We start from the raw sequence: 21,238 nt of genomic DNA, 5'->3' as shown, positions 1-21,238 counted from the left end.
AGGGAGTTATCAAAGAATTTTGAGATCAAGTCCAACTTCTTCATTTCTCAGATGAAGAAAAGATGGCTCAGAGAGATTACATGATGTAGGCAGGACCACACTACAAAGACAGCACTAAAACTTGGACTTCCTGAGGACCGAATCCAGCCCAGCATTGCCTGTTTGTGAAAATAACATTTTATTGCAGCACAGCCACACCCATTGGCTGTGTTGTCTGTGGCTGCATTTGTGCTGCAATGACAGAGTTAAGTAGTCCCCACAGAGACTATATGGCTCACGAAGCCTAATATATTTACTATCTATCTGCCCCTTCACATAGAAGATTGCCCAACCCTGGCTAGGCCTTTGGAGTCCTCTGTCTCCAGCTGGCGGAAGGGGAGCAGGCAGGAAGAATATATGAAGTGGGGGTTGGGGAGGTGGCCAGGTCTACTGTGGCACACATCATTTCTGCTCACATTCTCTCGGCAAGCATTAGTCATATGGCCCTGCTTAGATGCACAGAGAGCTGGGAAATGTAGTTCTTTGAAATGTAGTCCTGAGCAGCTGATTCTCAGTGCAAATTCTATCCTATGGAAATAGGATCATGACTTTGATAGCTAGCTAGCTGTCTCTGCCACAGGTAGTCAGCACTCTACCTCTTGTAGGGTAGTACACACATTTGGTGGGTATCTGCTCAGCCCACGGCCCCCTCTCTGAGAACTATAGCCTCCCAGAGTGTGAGCTCCTATGGCCATGTCTTTGCTGTCTAACCCCACCACTTGTCCTAGACCATTATTGAATTGAAGGATAGCATTTGACCCAAAAGATCCTTCCAGAGATTGTAATCAGATACTAAGAGATGATAGTCAGTCTCTGTGATTTTTTAAAAAACATTCTTCATTTACTAAACATTGTGGCTAAAATGACATATTCAGACTCTCCCTGAAGCCCATGTTTTGTTTTAAACCTATTCCAAATTTCCCACATTGCTGGGCCTTTTAAAATAATACACATAGCTTATTAGGCTAGGCTAGGAGTACAGCATCATAAAGATAAAAATTGCCTATAATTAGTAATACAAAACTCATGAAGTGGAAAGGCAAAAGGTTACCGTCTTATACTATTCTTTGGTACAATGTGAAATGTGAGCATAATAATACCGTAAGCATTTTAATTGGGAAATGTACGAACATTGAAGCTGTGGGGCAATCACTTTAGCTCCTATAGAAAAGTGGAGAAAGCCACACTGCAGGATGAGCGAAGGATGCAGCAGGTGCTGAGAGGAGAATAGAGACAGGAGACCATGTGGCTGCACAAAGAGCACAGCTTATTTAGCTCCTGCTGGTTGGGGGTTCCCGGTTATAGTTCTGCATGAGGCCCATCCATACTTCCTAACTTTGAGACTTTTAAGATACCCATGTAGTGGACATATATGGTTTTGTCTACCCTGCGTCCCTTCCTTTATTTGGGGGAACAACTTCTCCGCCCCATACCAGTTCCAACATGTGATCCCATGACCTTTATCCACAGTGACTGATACAGGAGCAAGGCACATGACCCAAACCAGGACAATCAGAGTCTTCTGGGATATTTTTGAAATGGAAATAGGAAAAAGAAGTTCTTTTCTCCAAAGAAGAGGTCAGCAAACTATGTCCGGGCCAAATTCATCCCACTGCCTGTTTTATTTTTATGTGGTTTTCTTTTGTTTTTTTTGGTTTTTCTTGCTGAGGAAGATTTGCCCTGAGCCAACATCTGTGCCAACCTTCCCCTATTTTGTTATTGGTTGCCACCTCAGCATGGCTGAAAAGTGGTACAAGTACGCGCCCGGGATCTGATCCCGAGAACCTGGGCCACCAAAGCAAGTGTGCCGAACACAACCACTACGCACTCAGGGCCAGCCTCTTATTTTTGTTTTTTGAAATAATTAGAGACTCAGAGGAAATTTCAAAAATACTGGAGAGATCCCAATACCCATCACTCAGCTTCCCCCAATGACAACATCTGATGTAACTAAAGTACACTATTAACACCATGAAACTGACACTGGCACAATACAATTAACTAGACTATAGACCTTACTCAGATTTCACCAGCTTTTCACTTTTTAAAAATGTCTTTGTGTATAGTTCTATGGTATTTTATCAAATTTACAGAATCACATAATCACCATCACAATCCAGATACAGAACTGTTCCATCACCACAAAGGAACATCCTCTTGCTATTCTTTTATGGTCACATATTCCCCACTTCCTTCCCTAATGCCTGGCAAACACTAATCTGTTCTCCATCCCTATAATCTTATTTTTTTGAGAATGCTGTATAAATGGGATCATACAGCACATAACATTTTGAAATGGACTTTTTTCACTCAGCATAATACCCTTGAGAGCCATTCAGGTTGTGCATATCAATAGTTCATTCCTTTTTACTGCTGAGTAGTATTCCACAGTATGGATGTACCACAGTTTGCTTAACCATTCACCTTTCCTTTTGAAGGACATTCAGGTTGTTTCCAGTTTTTGACTATTACAAATAAGCATTTGTGTACAGGTTTTTGTGTGAACATAGGTTTTCCTTTTCTAGGATAAATGCTCAGGAATGTAATTGCTGGGTCATATGTCAAGTGTATATGAACTCTTTAAGAAATCACCAGGCTCATTTCCAGAGCATGCCATTTTACATCCCCACCAGCAATGTATGAGAAACCCAGTTTCTTTGCCCCCATGCTAGGATTTAGTACTATCGGTATTTTTATGTTAGTCATTTTAATAGGTTTGTGATAGTGTCTCATTGTGGTTTTAATTTGCTTTTCCCTAATGGCTACCAATTTTGAACATCTTTTCATGTGCTTAGTTACCATCTGTATATCTTCTTTGGTAAAGTGTCTATTCAAGACTTTTGCCAATTTTCTAATTGGATCATTTGTTTTCCTGCTGTTGAGTTTAGAGAATTCTTTATATATTTTAGATATGAGTCCCTTACAAGATATGTGCTTTACAAATATTTTATTCCATTCCATCTGCTGCCTGGTTTTGTTGCTGAAGAAGATTAGCCCTGAGTTAACATTTGTTGCCAATTTCCTCTTTTTTTTTTGCTTGAGGAAGATTAGCCCTAAGCTAACATCTGTGTCAATCTTCCTCCACTTTATATGTGGGTCACTACCACAGCATGGCTGATGTGTGGCGTAAGTTTGTGCCTGGATTCCAAACCTGTGAACCTGGGCCACCAAAGTGGAGTGCACCAAACTTAACCACTACGCCACGGGGCCAGCTCCTGTTGCCTGTTTTTGTAAACAAAGTTTTTATTGGAATGTAAATAAACTTTTTTTTTTTACGTATTGGCTATGGCTGCTTTGGTGCTACAGTGGCAGAATTGAGTAGTTGCAACAGAGACCATATGGAGAAAGTCAACATAGAGTAGAAGAGAATAAGGCAGCTTTGCAGAGTTAGAAAAGACCAGGAAGTAAGAGTCCAGGTTCCAGATCTGGATTCAGTCCACTTTGTTTATGCTCCAGCACTTCTAGAGGAACCAGAAAATTCCTCTTTTGCTTAAGCTGGTTCAAGTTATGTGGGGCAGGTAGGGGACTTGCCATGGGACACAGACAGTGTAAAGGAAAACTAGGATGAAGACCACTGACCAGCCTCAAATAGCCATTTCAGGATTTTTAGAAACCCTCTGTTCTTAAAACTCATCAGAGCAGATGACAGCTCCTGGTTTCCAGTGTCTTCTAATTTAACAGGAGATCTACTCTTTTTCATTTATCCCTTTTCAATGAGTCTTTTTATATGTGAATGATACTTGTGTTTCCTCTGTATTGTACAGACATAATAATAAGAGTATCAGTGAGGGTTCTCCAGAGCAACAGAACAAATAGGAGATTTGTCCTATCACATTTGTTATATCACATATATCCATATATGTGTATGGAGAGAGAGAGAATGAGGTATTTATTTTAAGAAATTGGCTCATGCAATTGTGAAGGCTGGCAGGTCTGAAATTTAGGGCAGGCCAGCAGGCTAGAAACTATGCATGAGTTGATATAGTCTTGAGTCAGGAATGTATAAGGCAGGCTGACAGGCTGGAAACTCAGGCATAATTTCTATATTATGGTCTTGAGGCAGAATTCCTTCTTTTCTGGGAAACCTCAGTTTTTGCTCTTAAGACCCTCAATTGATGGGATGAGGCCCACGCATATTATCAAGGGTAATCGCCTTTTCTTAAAGTCAACTGATTGCAGATGTTAATCACATCTGCAAAACACCTTCCCAGGAACATATAGACTAGTGTTTGACCAAACAACCAGGTACCATAGCCTAGCCAAGTTGACACAAAATTTATGATCACAATAAGCTACAACACAATCACTGCTTAATTCATTTTTTTATTGAAAGACAATTTGGGGATTTTCAGCTACATTTATTTCCTAAATATTTATTTAGCACTAACTATCTACCCACCTACATTAAGGTATCCACATAGCCACCTCCGTCTGAAGTGCTTCTTACAAGTAGGTCCCAGGGGATGGACACTCACAGAAATCAGCATAACCCCAGTTCCTCTCCCTTCCCAGTCTCCAGGAAGGGAACACTCTCCACTCCAGGTGGCCTACCACCCTCTTTAACTCACATGTCAGCCATCCTCACCACTGCTTTCAGGAAACAGCTTCAGTTAGCTCCCTCAAGGGCTAACCTTTAAAACAAAACCCTGAGTAGCCCCTAAAACACAGAGAAGCTCTTAACTCCCTTCCCTGAAGGGGGAGTGATGGAGTGTGAGGTTGTGGGGGTGTAGGGGCTTGGCAAAAACAGACTGGACCTGAGGATTCAAAGGTTTGGCTCTTCTTGCAGGAGGCAGGAAGAGAGGAGAATTACCCTTTTATTCTTTTGAATTGCCTACAATTGTGAGACAATACAGACTTAAACATCTCAATCGATTGCCTTGGCCACGATTTTGATTCATTTCTTCGGAGGAACAGAGCTAAATCAGACGGTGGCAAGAGACTTGACAGACTCAGGCGTCTGGGTTCTAATCCCAACTTTGCTGTTATTTATAAATATTTGTTGAATGAATCAACAAATTGCCTCAGTGATGTGGCGTTGATCATCACCTCTTACTATCTCCCCTGCTTCATTTGTAAAACAGCAATTACGATATTTGCCCTACTTCTCTCAGAGAATTATCAGACGATTTTGAGACGGAGGAAATGACAAAGAATTTTGAATGAGCATAAAGGTTGGTTACTGTAGGAGGCAGAATAATGGCTCTTAAAGATGCCCAGTCCTAATCCCCAGACCTGTGAATATCTTATTTTACATGGCAAAAGGAATTCAGATAGCAGATGGAAATAAGTTTGCTGGTTAGCTAACCTTAAAATAGGATTATCCTGGATTATCTGGGCAGGACCAGTGTCATCACAAGGGTCTTTACATGTGGAAGAAGGAGGCAGAAGAGTCAGTGTCAAAGTAACGTGAAAAGACATGGAAACAGATTTTTGCCTCGAGCCTGCAGGAGGAACACAGCCCACCAACACTTTCATTTTAGCCCAGCGAGGCCCATTTCAGGCTTCTGACTTCCGGAACTGTAAGATAATAAATTTGCATTGTCATACGCCACTAAATTTGCAGTGATCTGTTACAGCAGCCACAGAAAACAAATAGAGTTATTTTTAAATGTTTTACATGGCATTGGTTCTTAAAACACCAGAACAAGAATGAGTCTCTCTAGATTATTAACTGTAGTCAGATACTTGTCACCCAAACTGAGATCTCCATGGGTAAGGCTCCTGGTGCAAAATTAACTTGAAATATCCTAGTACCGACCATCCAGCACTTTATATAGACATGCATTTTACATCTTTGGGTTTGTTATGGACAGCAGTGTCTCTTAAAGTGAAGGGTGGGGTATACTAATCTCCTAGGGCTGCCATAACAAACCGGGATGGCTCAAAACAACAGAAATGTATTCTCTCACTGTTCTGGAGACTAGAAGCCTGAAATCCAGGTGTCAGCAGGCTGACTCCCTCCAAAGGCTCTAGGGAAGAATCTTTTCTTGCTTCTTCTAGCTTGTGGTGTTGCTAGCAGCCCTTGGTGTCCCTTGGCTTGTGGCAGCCTAACTGCAATCTCTGCCTCCCTCTTCACATGGCCTTCTTCCCTGTGCATCTCTGTCTTCAAGTCTCTTTCTCCTTCTAAGGACACCAGTCATTGGCTTTAGAGCCCACCCTAATCCAATATGACCTCATCTTAATGTGATTAGATCCGCAAAGACCTTATTTCCAAATAAGGCCACATTCACAGTACCCAGGGTTAAGACTTCAACCTACCTTTTAAGGGGACACAGTTCAACCCACCACAGAGGGCTACTTCCTTAGAATTCCCTCTTGGGCTTGTTAAAGATTCAAATTCTGGAGGCCCACCCAAGCCCACCTGATTGGGTTTCTGGGTTTCAGGCCTAAAAGTCTGCTTATTTAACAAGCTCCTGTCGTAAGTATTAGTCACCCTAAACTTTGAGAACCAATAATATGTATAATAGTTTTATTTTTCATAATTTAAAAATGGTAAGGGAAGACAATCTAGTTTAAAGCCTCTTTTTGTCTTCCAAATATTTATTTTACATATTTATAGAGGTGCAAAATGCAGAGAAGCTCTCCTGTGCACAGAGGTATGCACAATTTCCGCAAGTGCTAAAGGTTGCCAAGAAAAACATCAGGGGTTCAAATGCTTGCATAAACACAAAACTGACCTGTTTTTACTTTTAAGCTTCCCCCAAATGACCTCCAAGTTGGGAAATTTCTTGGCCTAAGACCAGAAAAGGTACCCAACAAAAACAGTAATTTGAAGGAAAAAGACGTGGTCTTTGAGTCCCGGAAACACAACGTGGTCCCAAGAGAAAGAAACAAGCCCTGACACGCTTTCTGACAGTAACATAGGTGCCTAATGTGGAGGTGGCCTGGGGAAGAGGGGAACAAAGGAATGAGAGAAATTCTGGAGAATCTGACAGAGGCAATTCAATTTCCTTGGAAAGTTCTGTGTTGTGCTAGTCTCCCCTCTGAGAATGTTAGCTATAAGCCAACGCAAGTGAATGCTGGATCCTAAATAAGTCAACCTCCACCCCACCCTTTGTTTTTTTACCCAAGATTCATTTAAAGAAGGTTAAAGTACATGGGTTGTATACAAAGTATTGAGAAAGATGTATGCCAAAATATAAACAGTGCCTATCTCTCTAGATGGTGGGATTTTGTTGGTTTTTATCTTTATAATTTTCTGTATTTGATTTTTTTCAATGATTATGTGTGGTTTACAAAATCAAAAAATAATCCACTATATAATTTTATAATAGTTGCACATATGAATATTTTAAATGTGAATGTGAGATGGTAAATAAAATAACAGCAAATGATTGAATTGGTTTTGAATAAAAGTCGGACTCCTTAATTAAGATTCTTTTGTTCTTTGTAGCAGACCGTTGTATCCCGAAGAAAATCAGGAACAAAGGAAAAAGAGACAGAAGCCTGTGGCTCTCTAACAAATGGTTTTATTTTCTCTCTCTTCTCCTCCCACCTCTCAAATTTGAGGATGAGGAGAAAGCAGGAGAAAAGAAGAGGAGAGGAGAGGCGGGTCAGAGGAGGAGAGGAAGTGGGAGGCAGCCTTCAGGGCCAGGGTGTGGCTGAGATCAGGGGCAAGCAGCCGAGGGATTGGTTGGGAGATGGATGCAGGGCTGGAACATTCCTTGGAGTCTATAAAGGGGCCTGCTGAAATTTTTATTTACAGACTAAAGGTATTGTATTAAGAAACAAATGATTTGACTGTTGGTCCTGATTTGGGGGTCCCATCGGCCCCATAGGGCCTACTCTTTTTTTTTTTTTTTTAGCACAGAACCCTATGCCTTATCGTATATATCATGTATCATTTATTTTTACATAACATGGCAGTAAAGGCATGATCCACTTCTTAAATAATGCTTTCTAGAACATTTCTAGCTAAGAGGCAGTTTACAGAGTTTAAAGTTTTAAAATATAATCTTACAGAATTAAACTTATGTTTTTATTTTCTATGTATTTTCTGACAGGTAAAAAATAACTTTGTAATCTTCATCACACAGCAATATATACCCATAATCCACACTCCCAACCATAGCATGATCTTTGCTGGGCTAGGGGTATGCCAGGACTGACTAGAGGTTTTCTTCAACACTCCTCCTTCCTACGGAGATGCTGTGGAAGGGAAGAGAAAGAATTGGGGAGATGCCAAGATGAAGCGTGTGAGAAAAATAGAAAGGAGCAGACTTTGTTTAAAGATTGGGGAAAAAAAAGAAAGAATTAAGCTGGTTAAAAGTGAGGGTAAGAGGCACAGCATAATGGGGGCTGGAGGCAAAGAAAATCCATTTCAGAGCAACACAAAACTTTCATGAGGTGAGGAGGAGGAAGAGAGGCTTTGCCAGCACCGGTGGCTGGGTCATCCTGGTGTGTGGCTCTGAGCCCAGGACCTACCTTTGGAATCCTGGTCAGAAAGGCTCATCCCTCCAGTGTCCAGGGAGCTGAAGGCAATGGCTGGGCCAGAATGGAACAGGGAAAGGGAGGCTGAGGAATCGACAGGAGAAAAATCAACACTCACCGCTCTGCTTACTCCTATAAAGTATGTGTGCCTCATCCTAGAGCAGAGTCATTGCTTGCTCTCGAACAGTGAGCTGAGCGTGATCACGCTACTGTGATGTCCCAGCTGAGGGGAGATGGGAAGGAAACCAACATTTGACGAGCTCCCACTAGGTGCCAGGCACTTTGCCAGAAGCTTTTTACGTTATTTTATTTAATCCTCAAAACAATACAGGGAGATGGCACTGTTGATCACATTTTGCAGATGAGGAAACTAAGGCACATGGAGATTAAATAACTTGTCAAAATCATAAAATTAGTAAGTGGCAGGGCTGTTATTTAAACCCAGGTATGATCTATCTAGCTTGAAAATCATTGCTGTTTTCGCTGAGTAGAAACACCCTGGCATAGCAGAGAGTTCAAATCTCTCCCTTTGTTTTTGCTTCTGGTCGCTGCTGCCATCAATTACATGAGGACTTTGGCCTCGAACTTTTAAGCTCATCGTTTAGTATAGGTATTGCTGTTGTAGGGTGTGTTAGTCCAGGTCTTCCAAGGAGCAGACCTCAAGATGGGATTAGGTGTGCAAAGATTTTATGAAGAGAAATGCTGATGTGAGAGAATATGGGGCAGGAGTGGGAGAAGGCTGAGAGCAGTCAGACTTCCACGTAAGTCTGATCCCAGTGAGGAAAAAAGGAGGGAAGATTGGATGGAGGCATCCTAGATGGAACGGTCTAAGGAAGGCTTGGTAAAGCCTTTGAGGAGTCCTTGAGCCAAAGTCGGCTGTGAGAGAAGTTCCACATCTCCTAGGAATGAGCAGCTTTGGGCATCATGATCTGTGTGCAACTGCTGTGATGGACAAAAAAACGAAAGACAACCCACAGGATGGAAGAAAATATTTTCGAACCATATATCTGATACGAGATTTGTATCCAGAATATATAAAGAACATAATTCAATAATAAAAAGATAAATAACCCAATTTAAAAATGGGCAAAGAATCTGAGTAGAAATTTATCCAGCGAAGATATATAAATAGCCAAAAACCATGAAAAGATGCTTAACATCGTTAGTCATTAGGAAAATGCAAATCAAAACCACAATGGGATATACTTCACATCCACTAGGATGGCTATAATAAAAAAAATGGGCAATAATAAGTATTGGCCATAATATGGAGAATTGGAACCTTTGTTGTTGCTGGTGGGAATGTAAAATGGTGGAGCTGCTTTGGAAAACAGTCTGGCAGTTTCTCAAAAAGTTAAACACAGACCCAGTAATTCTACTCCTAGGTGTATACCCAAGAGAATTGAAAATATACATCTACACAAAAACTTATACCCAAATGTTCATAGCAGCTTAATTCATATTAGCCAAAAAGTTGATACTGATGAATGGATAAACAAAAGTGGTATAGCCATACAGTGGAATATTATTTGGTCATAAAAGGAATGGTGTATGCACACACACACACTCATGGGTGCATGCACACACACATGGGGATATTATTTAGCCTTAAAAAAGGAAGCAAATTCTGTCATATGCTACAACATGATGACCTTGGAGGACATTATCCTAAGTGAAATAAGCCAGTCACCAAATGACAAATAATGTATGATTCCACTTATATGAAGTTCTTAGAGTAGTCAAAATCATAGAGACAGAAAGTAGAATGGTAGTTGCCAGGAGCTGGGGAGAGAGGGAATGGAGAATTGTTATTTAATGGGTATAGAGTTTCAGTATTGCAAGATGAAAAGGGTTCTGGGAATTGGTTACATAACAATGTGAACGTACTTAACATAACTGTACACTTGAAAATGGTTAAAATGACATCTTTTATGTCATGTGTATTTTACCACAATTGAAAAAAAAAGCAAAAAAAAAAAAGGAATGAAGTACTAATACATACCATAACATGGATGAACCTTGAAAACATTATGGGAAGCCAAAGGAGCCAGATATGAAAAGCTGTGTGTTACAGGATCCCATTTATAAGAAATGTTAAGAAGAGGCAAGTCTTTGGAGACAAAAAGTAGGTTAGTGGTTTTTGCCGTGACTGGCAGGAGTGGGGAATGAGGACTGACTGCTGTTGGGAACAGAGTTTCCTTTTGGTGTGATTAAAATGATATGGAATTAGATAATGGTGATGGTTGCACAAATTTGTGTATATACTAAAAATCACAGAATTGTATACTCTAAAAAGGGTAAGTTTTATGGTATGTAATTTATATCTCAATAATGATATTATTTTTTACAAATGCTGTGATGGATTTCATAGCACATCAGTCGCTGGGGCCCCCAGTCAATTACACTCCCTGGTGTTGCAGATCTGCGAGATGCATTTTCATGGCGACCACACACGAATCTCCATTTCAAGTATATTTTTGGTGTTCATCATGATTATAGTTACCCAAAATGCATTCAGTGCAGACCTGAGAGGGGTAATGGACTAAATTATTTCCCCAAATGATTTCTTTTTCCAGGAAGCAGTAAATGCATGGTCCCGAATTTCTCATTGAGGATAGATACGTTTTGATGCTATTTCACTGCTGCAACCATTTTGATTCTGAGAGAGCAAAGGATGTATCAGCGGAAAATATGAAATGGCTTCAGATCTACTTTGTGACCCTAACAAACATAAAAAGTAGTGTGAAACAACTTGGTATTTTCAACTGCTGACCAGAACCACACTTACGCAAACTGTCACTGGCATCGTTACTGCCATCATCCTCACTTTGGGCAAATCAAGTGGAAAGAAAGAAGGATGCGATGAGCCCTGCGGAAATAAGGTGGGAATGCTTGCGGCTCAAGGGAATTTTTTTTAAAGTTCCTCATGTTTAAGCGAAAGATAAACCAAATCCAATTGTAAAAAAACTTTCCCAGAGAGGTGGAAAGGATAAAAGGAGGGAATAGCGATCAAAGCTAGACAGTTCTGAAATTACTTAGATATTTGACTTTGGAATAATGTTAATGTTTTACATGATTAAAATAACCACAAAAATGAAATTAATGAACCTATTTGTGGATTGACTGGGTTGCTTAACCACACAGAGAAGAACAATTTCAAAGTATTTTAAAACATCATAATTTGACTGAGATGTACCTGAAAACAAAAAGAAGTATAAAAAAACACAAATTTTTTCCAGTAGTCATATTGTTAGTAATATTGGTATAGTTATTCTAAACTATTATGTATGCAATGGGATAATGCAAGGCAATTATGTTAATTTATTAGGAGTCAAGATTTCCAACATAAAAGAGTTACAAATAGAAAATCAGAGAAGTCAAGTGAAAACCATGTAATCCTAAATTTGAATTAGAAATATCAATGCATGATGCATTTTCTATTAAAATAATATTTCCTAGTTCTAGCTACTGGAAAGGCCTAGGAACAAGGATAAACCCAGTATCATTGATCTACCTAGCACCCAGACAGTGGTCTTGAAATACAACAGCCCACCGAAAGGAACTAGGACTTCTTGAGGAAATGACTAATTAACTAGGGCAGGAAATGATTGTGACAAGCCCAGAATATCTTCTCACATTAGAAAGTAAGGAAGCTATGAAAAACTACTGGGGTCATGACAAAAGGATTCAGAAGTCAATTTGAAGAGGCTCCAGTGGGTCAAAGAGGGGACAATCCAAGCATCAAGATGAATAATAACTGCAATGGTTATTAATTGATTACGTTAATATATTACACTACATTATGCATTAAATACATTAAAACCAACAAGTGTTTAACGATGCTAAACAAACAAACATTACTGATCATCTTTGGAGAATGCTAGGGAACCAAATCATTTTTATGAAAAAAAAAGAAAAAGAATCAAGCATTTATTCTGCCTTTCTTACATAGCTTATACTTCAGGACAATCAAATTATTGATAAGAGGAAGCTTCTCTTGATAGATCTAAGCTAATAAATGAAGAAGGAATGATTGCTAGAAATAGTATATGACCATTTTGAGACCCTCTTATGAATTAATAGATATAGACAATGATCATCAATGGGTTGTGAATATAGGGACAATCAGACATTTTGTGCCCCCTAGTGGAAGTTCACCATTTATAAAGTATCCGTGATAAACAAGCAAACATGAATCCAATATAGTAACCATTAGCAACATGTGTCTATTTCAATTTCAATTTAAAATAACCTCTATGTGCTGTCCAATATGGTATGCACTAGCTATTTGTGGCAATGTGAATTTAAGTTAATTAAAATAAAATAAAATAATTCAGTAGCTCAGTCACACTAATGCAATAGCCATATGTGCAGATATAGATCATTTCTATCATCACAGAAAGTTCTGCTGGACAGGGCTGAAAACCTAACTACTAGTTTACAGGAAGTACAGGGACTGAAGAATATGATTCACACAGTGTGAAGATTCAGTCAGCACGTCCAGGATGAGGGAAACTCCACAGGACAAACGACCCAGTTCTTTCAACAAATAAATTACAAGGTAAAAAAAGGAGGGAGAGAGAACATATAGTTTAAAAGAGACTTAAGAAAAACATCAACCAAATGTGAAGCATGGATCTAATTTGGATCCTTATGGTAAAACTGAAAAAACTAATGAGGCAATTGAGGAAATTTGAACACTGACTGGATTTGATATGCTAACAAAGTATTATTAGTTTTTAGTGCTGGTGATATAATGGTTATGTCTAATAAAACATTTTATCTTTTAGCATCATATCTTTAAATGTTTACAGAAGGAATAATTTGATGTCTAGATCTAGCCTTAAAGTAATCCAGTTGGGAGAGAAAGAGGATCAGGGCATAAATGGCGTGAAATTTGCCATATTTGATAACTCTTGAAATTGGAGATTCCATTAAAGTATTCTATTTTTTTGTGTATGTCTGAAGTTTTTTCATAAGAAAAGTTTTTTAAATGACTGGTTTGTCTTTTAGAGTCATAAAGTAGGTCTAAAACCATTTGATGTTTTCTGCTGTTGTATCTTTTTTTATTCTCCATGTCAGAATGTTTGGAGCACGGAAATGGTGGCATCACATCGCGCTGCTTGTTTTCTGATGAGCTCTCTCACTCTTTCATGAGTTACCTAAACTTGCTTTCCCATTACGTTAGCTTTAAGACCATTTAGATAGGTGTCCAGTAGCCATTTGACATTCAACATACACTACGAAGTGATCATTGCATCCAAAGAACCATGGAAGATCCTGGAGGTACAAAGATGAATAAAATACAGTTCTTGACTTTAGGGAGCTTACACTCTCATGAGGAGGTGGTCTTAGAATTCATAATAAATAAATTACTATGAGAAAGTAGGCACAAAGTTTAGAGGGGCCTGAAGAAGGGATTGGCCCATTATATCTTGGGGTGGTGGAAAAGATAGACTTCAAAGAAAGTGGACTTTGCACAACATTTTGAAAGAACAAAAATGTGCTATCCAGGTTGACAGCATGAGCAAAGACAAACAGGCATAGGAGAGGCCGGCATGTTTGAGAACTACACACACACTGTCTCACTGCTCTAGAGGTGTTTGTTAGTAAAATTTCTGTGTATTCCAAAGAATTACTGTCTTAGGAATGGGAAATTTCAATTCAATTCAATAAACATCAATTCAATTTAATGAAGACCTAGCAAAGCAAATGAATAACTGAAAATATTCTATCATTTGAGCACTTTCTATGCACTTAACACTCTCCCAGAGTCTGTGGAGGGCCCAAAAGAAAAATAGGAAAAACTCCTAAAGGATTTTTTGGTCTTGTTAGAGAAGTAGGATTTACATGGGTGGAATAATTATAGAGAACAATTAGAGAATTCCTGAGGAAGGAAGAAGAAACTTAGGAGAAAAAAAAAAAAGGCCAAGGTTTTGTTCTAAGCTAATTGTGTGGGTAATGAGAGTTAACACTGAGGGCTCCAGTACATGTCAGGCCATGTGTGGAGCACTCACACATATGACTTCATTTAAGCTCATATTCAGGAACAGAAAAACCTAGATCGCAGTGACTTGTACAATGGAAGTTTTTCTTCCATATTTTAACTATAGATATTGGGAAGGACATTCCCCAAGTTTGCCTCACTCAACTTTAGCTGGTCTTTACAAATACATCTGTGCCTGCATGGGGTGTGGGGGAGAGCAGGGAGGTTGGGAGGGTCCATCGGGGTGACACTGACCCAAGGAAGTCTTTGGGCTGCCTAACTATGATGAGAGGATGTGAACAGAGGAGCTGGGCCAATGTGATTTCTTCTCTGGGCAAACTGATCTGCAAACACAAAGAACTGGCTAGTTGGAAGAGGATTCAAGAGGGGAGCAATACATGAAGAGCAAGAAGCTGAATCATTTTAATGGCTGAATAACACTGAGAAGCCCCTATGGCCCAACCCAACTACCCATTCTTATTTTTCTAAGGTCTAGTTATTTGGCTTTTCTAAGGTCTCTTTACACATTTATCCTTTTATAACTGGTATGAATTTTAGAGTCTTAGGACTCAGAAGTGCAAAGATTTTTTTTTAACTCAACTGTCATCTTCAGTTTCAACTCAGTCTCTTTTGGGTAAATATACATCAAATATGGAATTCTCTCTTCCCTCTTCTCAGTCCTTTCTCCCTGGAGGGATGTAAATTCCCAGGAGGAGAGGAATGGGCATGTACATGGAGCCCTGGCATCAGGAGCAAGCACTGGTCTGAAATGTTCACTCTCCCCCAGGGGTCCATGTGGCCCTGAGTGATCGCCTTTCTTTCCACTGCATCCCTGGCTGATGGCTCTAACTCTAACGGCTCTGAGACTGGTCCGACACTGTGCTTCTTCTTCCTTCAGTGGCCTAAGTAGTCACCTCCATTTTCTCTTGGAGGGTCAGAGACTGATGGTTGTGTTCTCAGAACCATGCTGTTGTTCACTGGATTGTGAGAGGATGCCCTAACCTAGTTGTGAAAAATCTAGAATCTTCCTAGACCCCTCCCCCAGCCATCACAGTCTGCTCGGGATGCAGCACTTCTCTCTGAGACTTGAACTCTTTCCAGCTACAGCCCTGGGGGCCAGGCACAGCCCCTTCTGTCCATGGAGCTCCCCAAATGTTAGCTTTCATTTAACAATCTGCACTCTGTCACACACAATCTAGCCTATGCTGAATGAAACTCAAGTCCTGGATGAGTTCTCCTAGGATCTTCTTTCCTATCCCCTGCTGAAAATTCACTTTTGAGAGATAAGTAACCTGCTCTGGAGTGTTCATGAGTGCTTCTCCTCTCTGTAGGTTGTTGTATCATGCTCCCAGGTGCTGAACCTTTTCAGGAAATACAACCAAACTGGCCTCTCTCAACCTGTCTGACTCCTGCATTAGAAAACTTACTTCCAAGACTACTTTCGTTTCTGTTCCTAGTTTTAAAAATCTGAATTGGAACTCAAAGCTAAACAATGATTTCTTTGTTCTTGCCTTCATACACTCTCTTCCTAAAGATATTGAGCATGGAAAGTTACCTGCTGTCTGAAAAGGAGAGACATGTAATGGTTACAGGAAAGCTTGCAGAGAAAACCTTAACTGATATTATCTGCTATATTACAATATTTGAGTATCTTGATGAAGTTTCTTGCAACCTGTGCAACACAGCACAGAAATCCTCTTTATAATGTGGATATTTGGGCTCCCGGATAATTCACGGTATAGATTTCCTGAATTACAGTGCGAGATGTGCATGACATCATTCTATCCACAGGAAGCAATTCAGTCCACAATACAACCAATCCTTGAAATAGCTCCATTACTAGATTTTTCTACATAGCCAATTCTTTCTATTTTACGTGTAAGATAAGTGAAATCCACTGAGGACCTACCCACCTCATTTTCACTAGTATCCTCAACATCTATCTAAACATATTCTTTTTTATGGGCATGAACAATTTTATCTAGTGAAACAATTAAAACACTAGTTCGGAATTTTTCCTTTTTTCCCCAATCCTTAAGGAAGATACTAAGGAAGAGAGAAACAGAAAAAAGTCAGGACACGATGAAATATTGAATAAATGGAAAAATGATAAAAATTTGTAAAAAGCCAATCTATGCTAGGATTATATCTGTGTAGAATGAATGCATCCAAATTCAAAATAGAAAGGAAGCCTGGAAATTGGAAACGAGCTGACTTTTTAGTAGGGTGGGATTGTGATTATTTAACTCTTTAAAAATTTTAGCTAGTATTATTGTGTTAATAAGCAGAGGAAACATTCTAAAGCATACAATAATTTGGGTTTACAACAGAAAGATCGCTTTTAAAGATGGAGAGGAAATGGGAGAGAGTAGAAGAAGAAAGTCTAAATAATCTTTGAATTTTGGTAAATTCTAACTAATCAATTCTCCTTGGCTGAGAAGAAATGACAAGAAATCTATACTTAGAAGTCACATTAAAACAAAACTCTAACATCTCACATGTAAGCTTTAGGTAATTCATTTCGTTAGATGTGTGTGCAGGAAGGAGACCGTTTCCGCCAAATGGAACAATTTCGACGTCTAATTTGAGGTCAGACTCCCTTTTGCAGAAGGGGTTTTTGTCTGGCTCACACAGGCAACGCCGAGCCTCTCCCGCTTGTCCTCTCTGGATTATTTGCTTACTCCGGGAGATGAAAAGATGGCATGGTTTGTGAACCAGGAGTTGTTATTCTTTGCCTGCATATCATGTTGGCTTTCTCGTAAGAAAAATCCCAAGAATATATAAAAGTTTTTGATGAATAGGACCCTTTATTTTTAGGAGAAAATGGATGGAACAGTTTGGGGCTTTGGGGCCGCCTGTTGCTCTCATGTGAGCACCTCCCACAGCCCTGACTTTTATTCCGCCGCGTGCTTGGTGCCAAGATTTACATGGCCGCTGTGGGGAGCAACTGGATTTAGCATAAGTAAGAATAACTGCTTTTCCCCTGGGGAGAGACAGAAAGGATAAGTGCACAAGGCACAGAGACAATATTATCGGGAGTTATATTCCTGTTCGGCTCTTTTATTCACTCTGAATCCTGGATTCTGTTGCAAATAATAAAAGCAAGAAGCCAGTTGGCTTGGAGCCAAGTTCTGGGATTAGCAGAAGGAACTCTTATTTTGAGCTAAAAAAATGTTTGTCAGTGATGGTTCTATACATTACAAATATGGCCATTTGGATTAAAAATTGGTGTTTTTTTGTAAGTTGAGATATTGCCAGGAAAGCGCAAATTAATAACAATTTGAATTAGGCAGGGAAAGAGAAGTTTCTGTCAGGGCGCCTGGGAACCCAGGTGCTGTCCGTACACACCTGGTACTGCTGCCACACTTTCTCTGTGTGCACCGTGTTCTCTGAGTTTGGGTTGGATTGTTATTATTACCTTAATAATCTTTTCTCTCCCTCAGTTCAAATTGTGAGGTACTTTAACCCTCTAAAACTAAATGATGTCATTTTTCCCGTTGCACTATCTCAAATATCTGCCCCCCCCCCTTTTCATAAAATACGTTAAATAGGTTGCAAGAACTCATTTTGAATTCACACAAACCTGGGTTGGAATCCTAGCTTTGCTGCATGCTACCTACCTATCTTTATGATCCTAGGGAAAGTATTTAATTTTTCTTCAATTTCTTTATTGAAAAACTGGGGAATAATAATATTACACATCTCATTGGGTTTTGTGAAGATCAATGAGACAATACCTAAAGAACATTTTGCATTGCACCTATGCAATACCACTATTGCACAGTAATGGCAAGTACTCAACAAAATTTTGTTATCTTGATCATTATTGTGGGGTAAAGTGGTATTCAGAGGGAAATTTATAGCTTAAAATATAAAAAATAAGAAAGTCTTAAAAATGAAATAAGTACTCAACTTAAAAAGTTAGGAAAAGACAAAGAAAATGTTTATGTTATAAACATGATGACTTCCATTTATAGTTATATAGAAGACCAGATGTCCTGAGAAAATCTTCCAGTATGGAACTAGAAATTCTGGATAAAACATACTTTAAAAAATCTTTTAAAATAATTGGCTGGCTTATTGGGCAAAGGAGGACTATCCTTGCCTTACATAATGTGAAAGTAAAATCCAGAGAGGTAAGACTATCTGATGCTGGCGTTTGCCATGGAGGTTTCTGGCTATATTAGGTGGCCATACGCTGAGGAGGATAGATAAAAACACAGGGCCTGTAAAAGCTGAGAGAATGCACTGGAAAACATCCCCATGAAGTCAGAATTCCAGAAAGGTTATACTAGGTACATTCAAAAGGGTTGAATCGGAGCATGGTGGTGAGGATGGGGGTGCCCAAGAGAAAGAGACAGTGGGGGGAATTTATCTATTGACTTTAGATCTAAATGAAAAGTAAAAATGGAGGAAAATACTAGGAGAATATCTAACCACAAGTTTGTTATCACATGTGTTTTAAGCCAGAATTTATACCATCTGTATTACCCAATCCCCAATAAATCTAAGCCAACTATTCAGTTAAAAGTGTTCCCAAGTAATGCAAACTGGTGGAGCCACTATGGAAAATAGTATGGAGATTTCTCAAAAAATTAAAAATAGAAATACCATATGACCCAGCCATCCCACTACTGGGTATCTATCCAAAGAACTTGAAATTAGCAATTCCAAAAGTCCCATGCACCCCTATGTTCATTGCAGCATTATTTACAATAGCCAAGACCTGGAAGCAACCTAAGTGCCCATCAAGTGATGATTGGATAAAGAAGATATGGTATATATACACAATGGAATACTACTCAGCCATAAAAAAGGATAAAATCGTACCATTCACAACAACATGGATGACTTTGAGGGTATTATGTTAAGTGAAATAAGCCAGATAGAGAAAGACAATCTCTGTATCACTCCACTCATATGTGGAAGTTAAACATGTGGACAAAGAGAACAGATTAGTGGTTACCAGGGGAAAGGGGGGGTGGGGAGTGGGCACAAAGGGTAAAGTGGTGTACCTACAACACGACTGACAAACAATAATGTACAACTGAAATTTCACAAGGTTGTAAACTATCATAATCTTAATAAAAAGTAAAAAAAAAAAAAGTGCTCCCAAGTATTTGGTTAACAGGAACAGAATATCAGAATAAATCTAAAGAAGGCAGAAGGATGGAAATAATAAGAGAACAAAATTAATGAAATAGAAAATGAAGAAACAGTAAAGTATATCTTTTAAAAAGACTAACAGTAGGGATAAACCTTCAGAGAGCTTGACCAGAAGAAGGAGAAAACACAAACAACATTAGCAATGAAAAGAGGACGTAACTTAGATTCTAAAAGGATTTAAGAAAATGTTTGGAACACTTTTGCCAATAAATTTGAAACCAGGTGAAATGCACAAAGTCCTAGAACAGTGTTTCTTGAACTTTAGCATGTATTAGAATCATCTGGAAGGCTTTTAAAAATACAGATTGCTGGGACACTCCTCTAGAGTACCTGATAGGTAGGTCTGAGATGGAATCTGAATATTTGCATTTTAAGCAAGTTCCCAGTGATGAAACATTGAGAACACTGTCCCAGAAAATATAAATTACCAAATACACTCCAGAAGAAATAGAAATTATTTTATAATTCAATGCTTTCTTATTTTCTTCACATCATGGTGCACACACACAGAAACCTCAATAATACTGTATGGCACCCTGGAGTAAACAGATGAGGCTGCTCTTGAACTCTACTTATCCCAGGCCTGCCTTGACCTACCTGCTCCTGGCAGCCCCAGGGGTTGAAGGACCAATCTCCTGGGCTCGTCGGTAATCCATATTCCGCATACCAGTGTGTCTTGGTTCTCCTGCTGGGAAGCTTTGCGCTAGGAATTACACTTAGATGTATTAGTTATCTGCAGCATAAAAAATTACCCCCAGATTAAACAGCTTAAAACAACGTACATTTACTATCTCACAGTTTCTGTGGGTCAGGAATCCGGATGTGGCTTAGCTGGGACCTCTGGTTCTGGGCTTTCACACGGCTGCTATCAGCATGTCAGCAGGAGGTGCAGTCATCTTCTGGGGAAGAATCCGCTTCCAAGTTCATGCACTTGATTGTTGGCAAGTGTCAGTTCCTCCTGGGCTGTTGCACTGAAGGCCTCAATTCCTCTCTAGTTGTTGGCTGGAGCCCTTAGTTCCTTGCCCTGTGGGTCTCTCCATAGGTACAGCTTGCTTCAGCAACTTGCTGCTTGCAAGTAAGCAAGAAGAGAAAGAGAGAATGAGAGCTAGGCAGAAGTCAGGCTTTTGAAACCAAATCTCAGAGGTGGCATCCCCTCCCTTTTGCTGTATTCTGTTAGTTAGAAGCAAGTCACTAGGTGCAGCCCACCCTTAAGAGGAGGGAATGATGCGTGGACATGAAAACCAGGAAGTGGAGATCGTTGGGAGCCATCTCAGAAGTCTGCTTACCACACACCTTACCATCCCTGGATGGTAGAGTTGATGCGTCACGTTCAGCCTTACTGGATAGTTCCGGATTGCCATCTAACAGTGTTTGATAGTTACCATCATTACAAATTCTCACCAACCTTGTTGTCGTCAGACTTTTTAATTTTTGCCAATCTGGGTGTGTATAAAACATCATATTTCTCTAGAACTGATGAGGTTGAGCAGATTTTCATATGTTTACTCACCACCTAGATGTGTTCTTCTGTGTAGGGCTCTTCAGATTTGTCCATTTTTATATTAGAATTTTTAAAATCTTTTTCTTATTGATTCAAAGGAGCTCATATGTCTGGAT

At 39.5% G+C, this 21,238-nt stretch overlaps 1 long non-coding RNA gene across 1 annotated transcript in view; it reads right to left on the bottom strand.

The window, feature by feature from the left end:
• LOC138918665 (uncharacterized) overlaps window positions 1-20,533 on the bottom strand; it is a 44,591-nt gene extending 24,058 nt beyond the window's left edge. Inside the window, exons 1-2 of the long non-coding RNA XR_011428271.1 lie at window positions 20,404-20,533; window positions 20,219-20,324 (exon numbers count right to left, since the gene is read on the bottom strand). This is a non-coding gene — a long non-coding RNA (uncharacterized lncRNA). The remainder of the gene's footprint in view (window positions 1-20,218; window positions 20,325-20,403) is intronic.
• Between the last annotated feature and the right edge of the window lie 705 nt (window positions 20,534-21,238).

Source organism: Equus caballus, chromosome 18, assembly GCF_041296265.1.
Source record: "Equus caballus isolate H_3958 breed thoroughbred chromosome 18, TB-T2T, whole genome shotgun sequence".
Lineage (NCBI taxonomy): Eukaryota > Metazoa > Chordata > Mammalia > Perissodactyla > Equidae > Equus > Equus caballus.
Note: the sequence above shows the minus strand (reverse complement) of the source record. Positions and strands in the feature narration are given on the sequence as shown.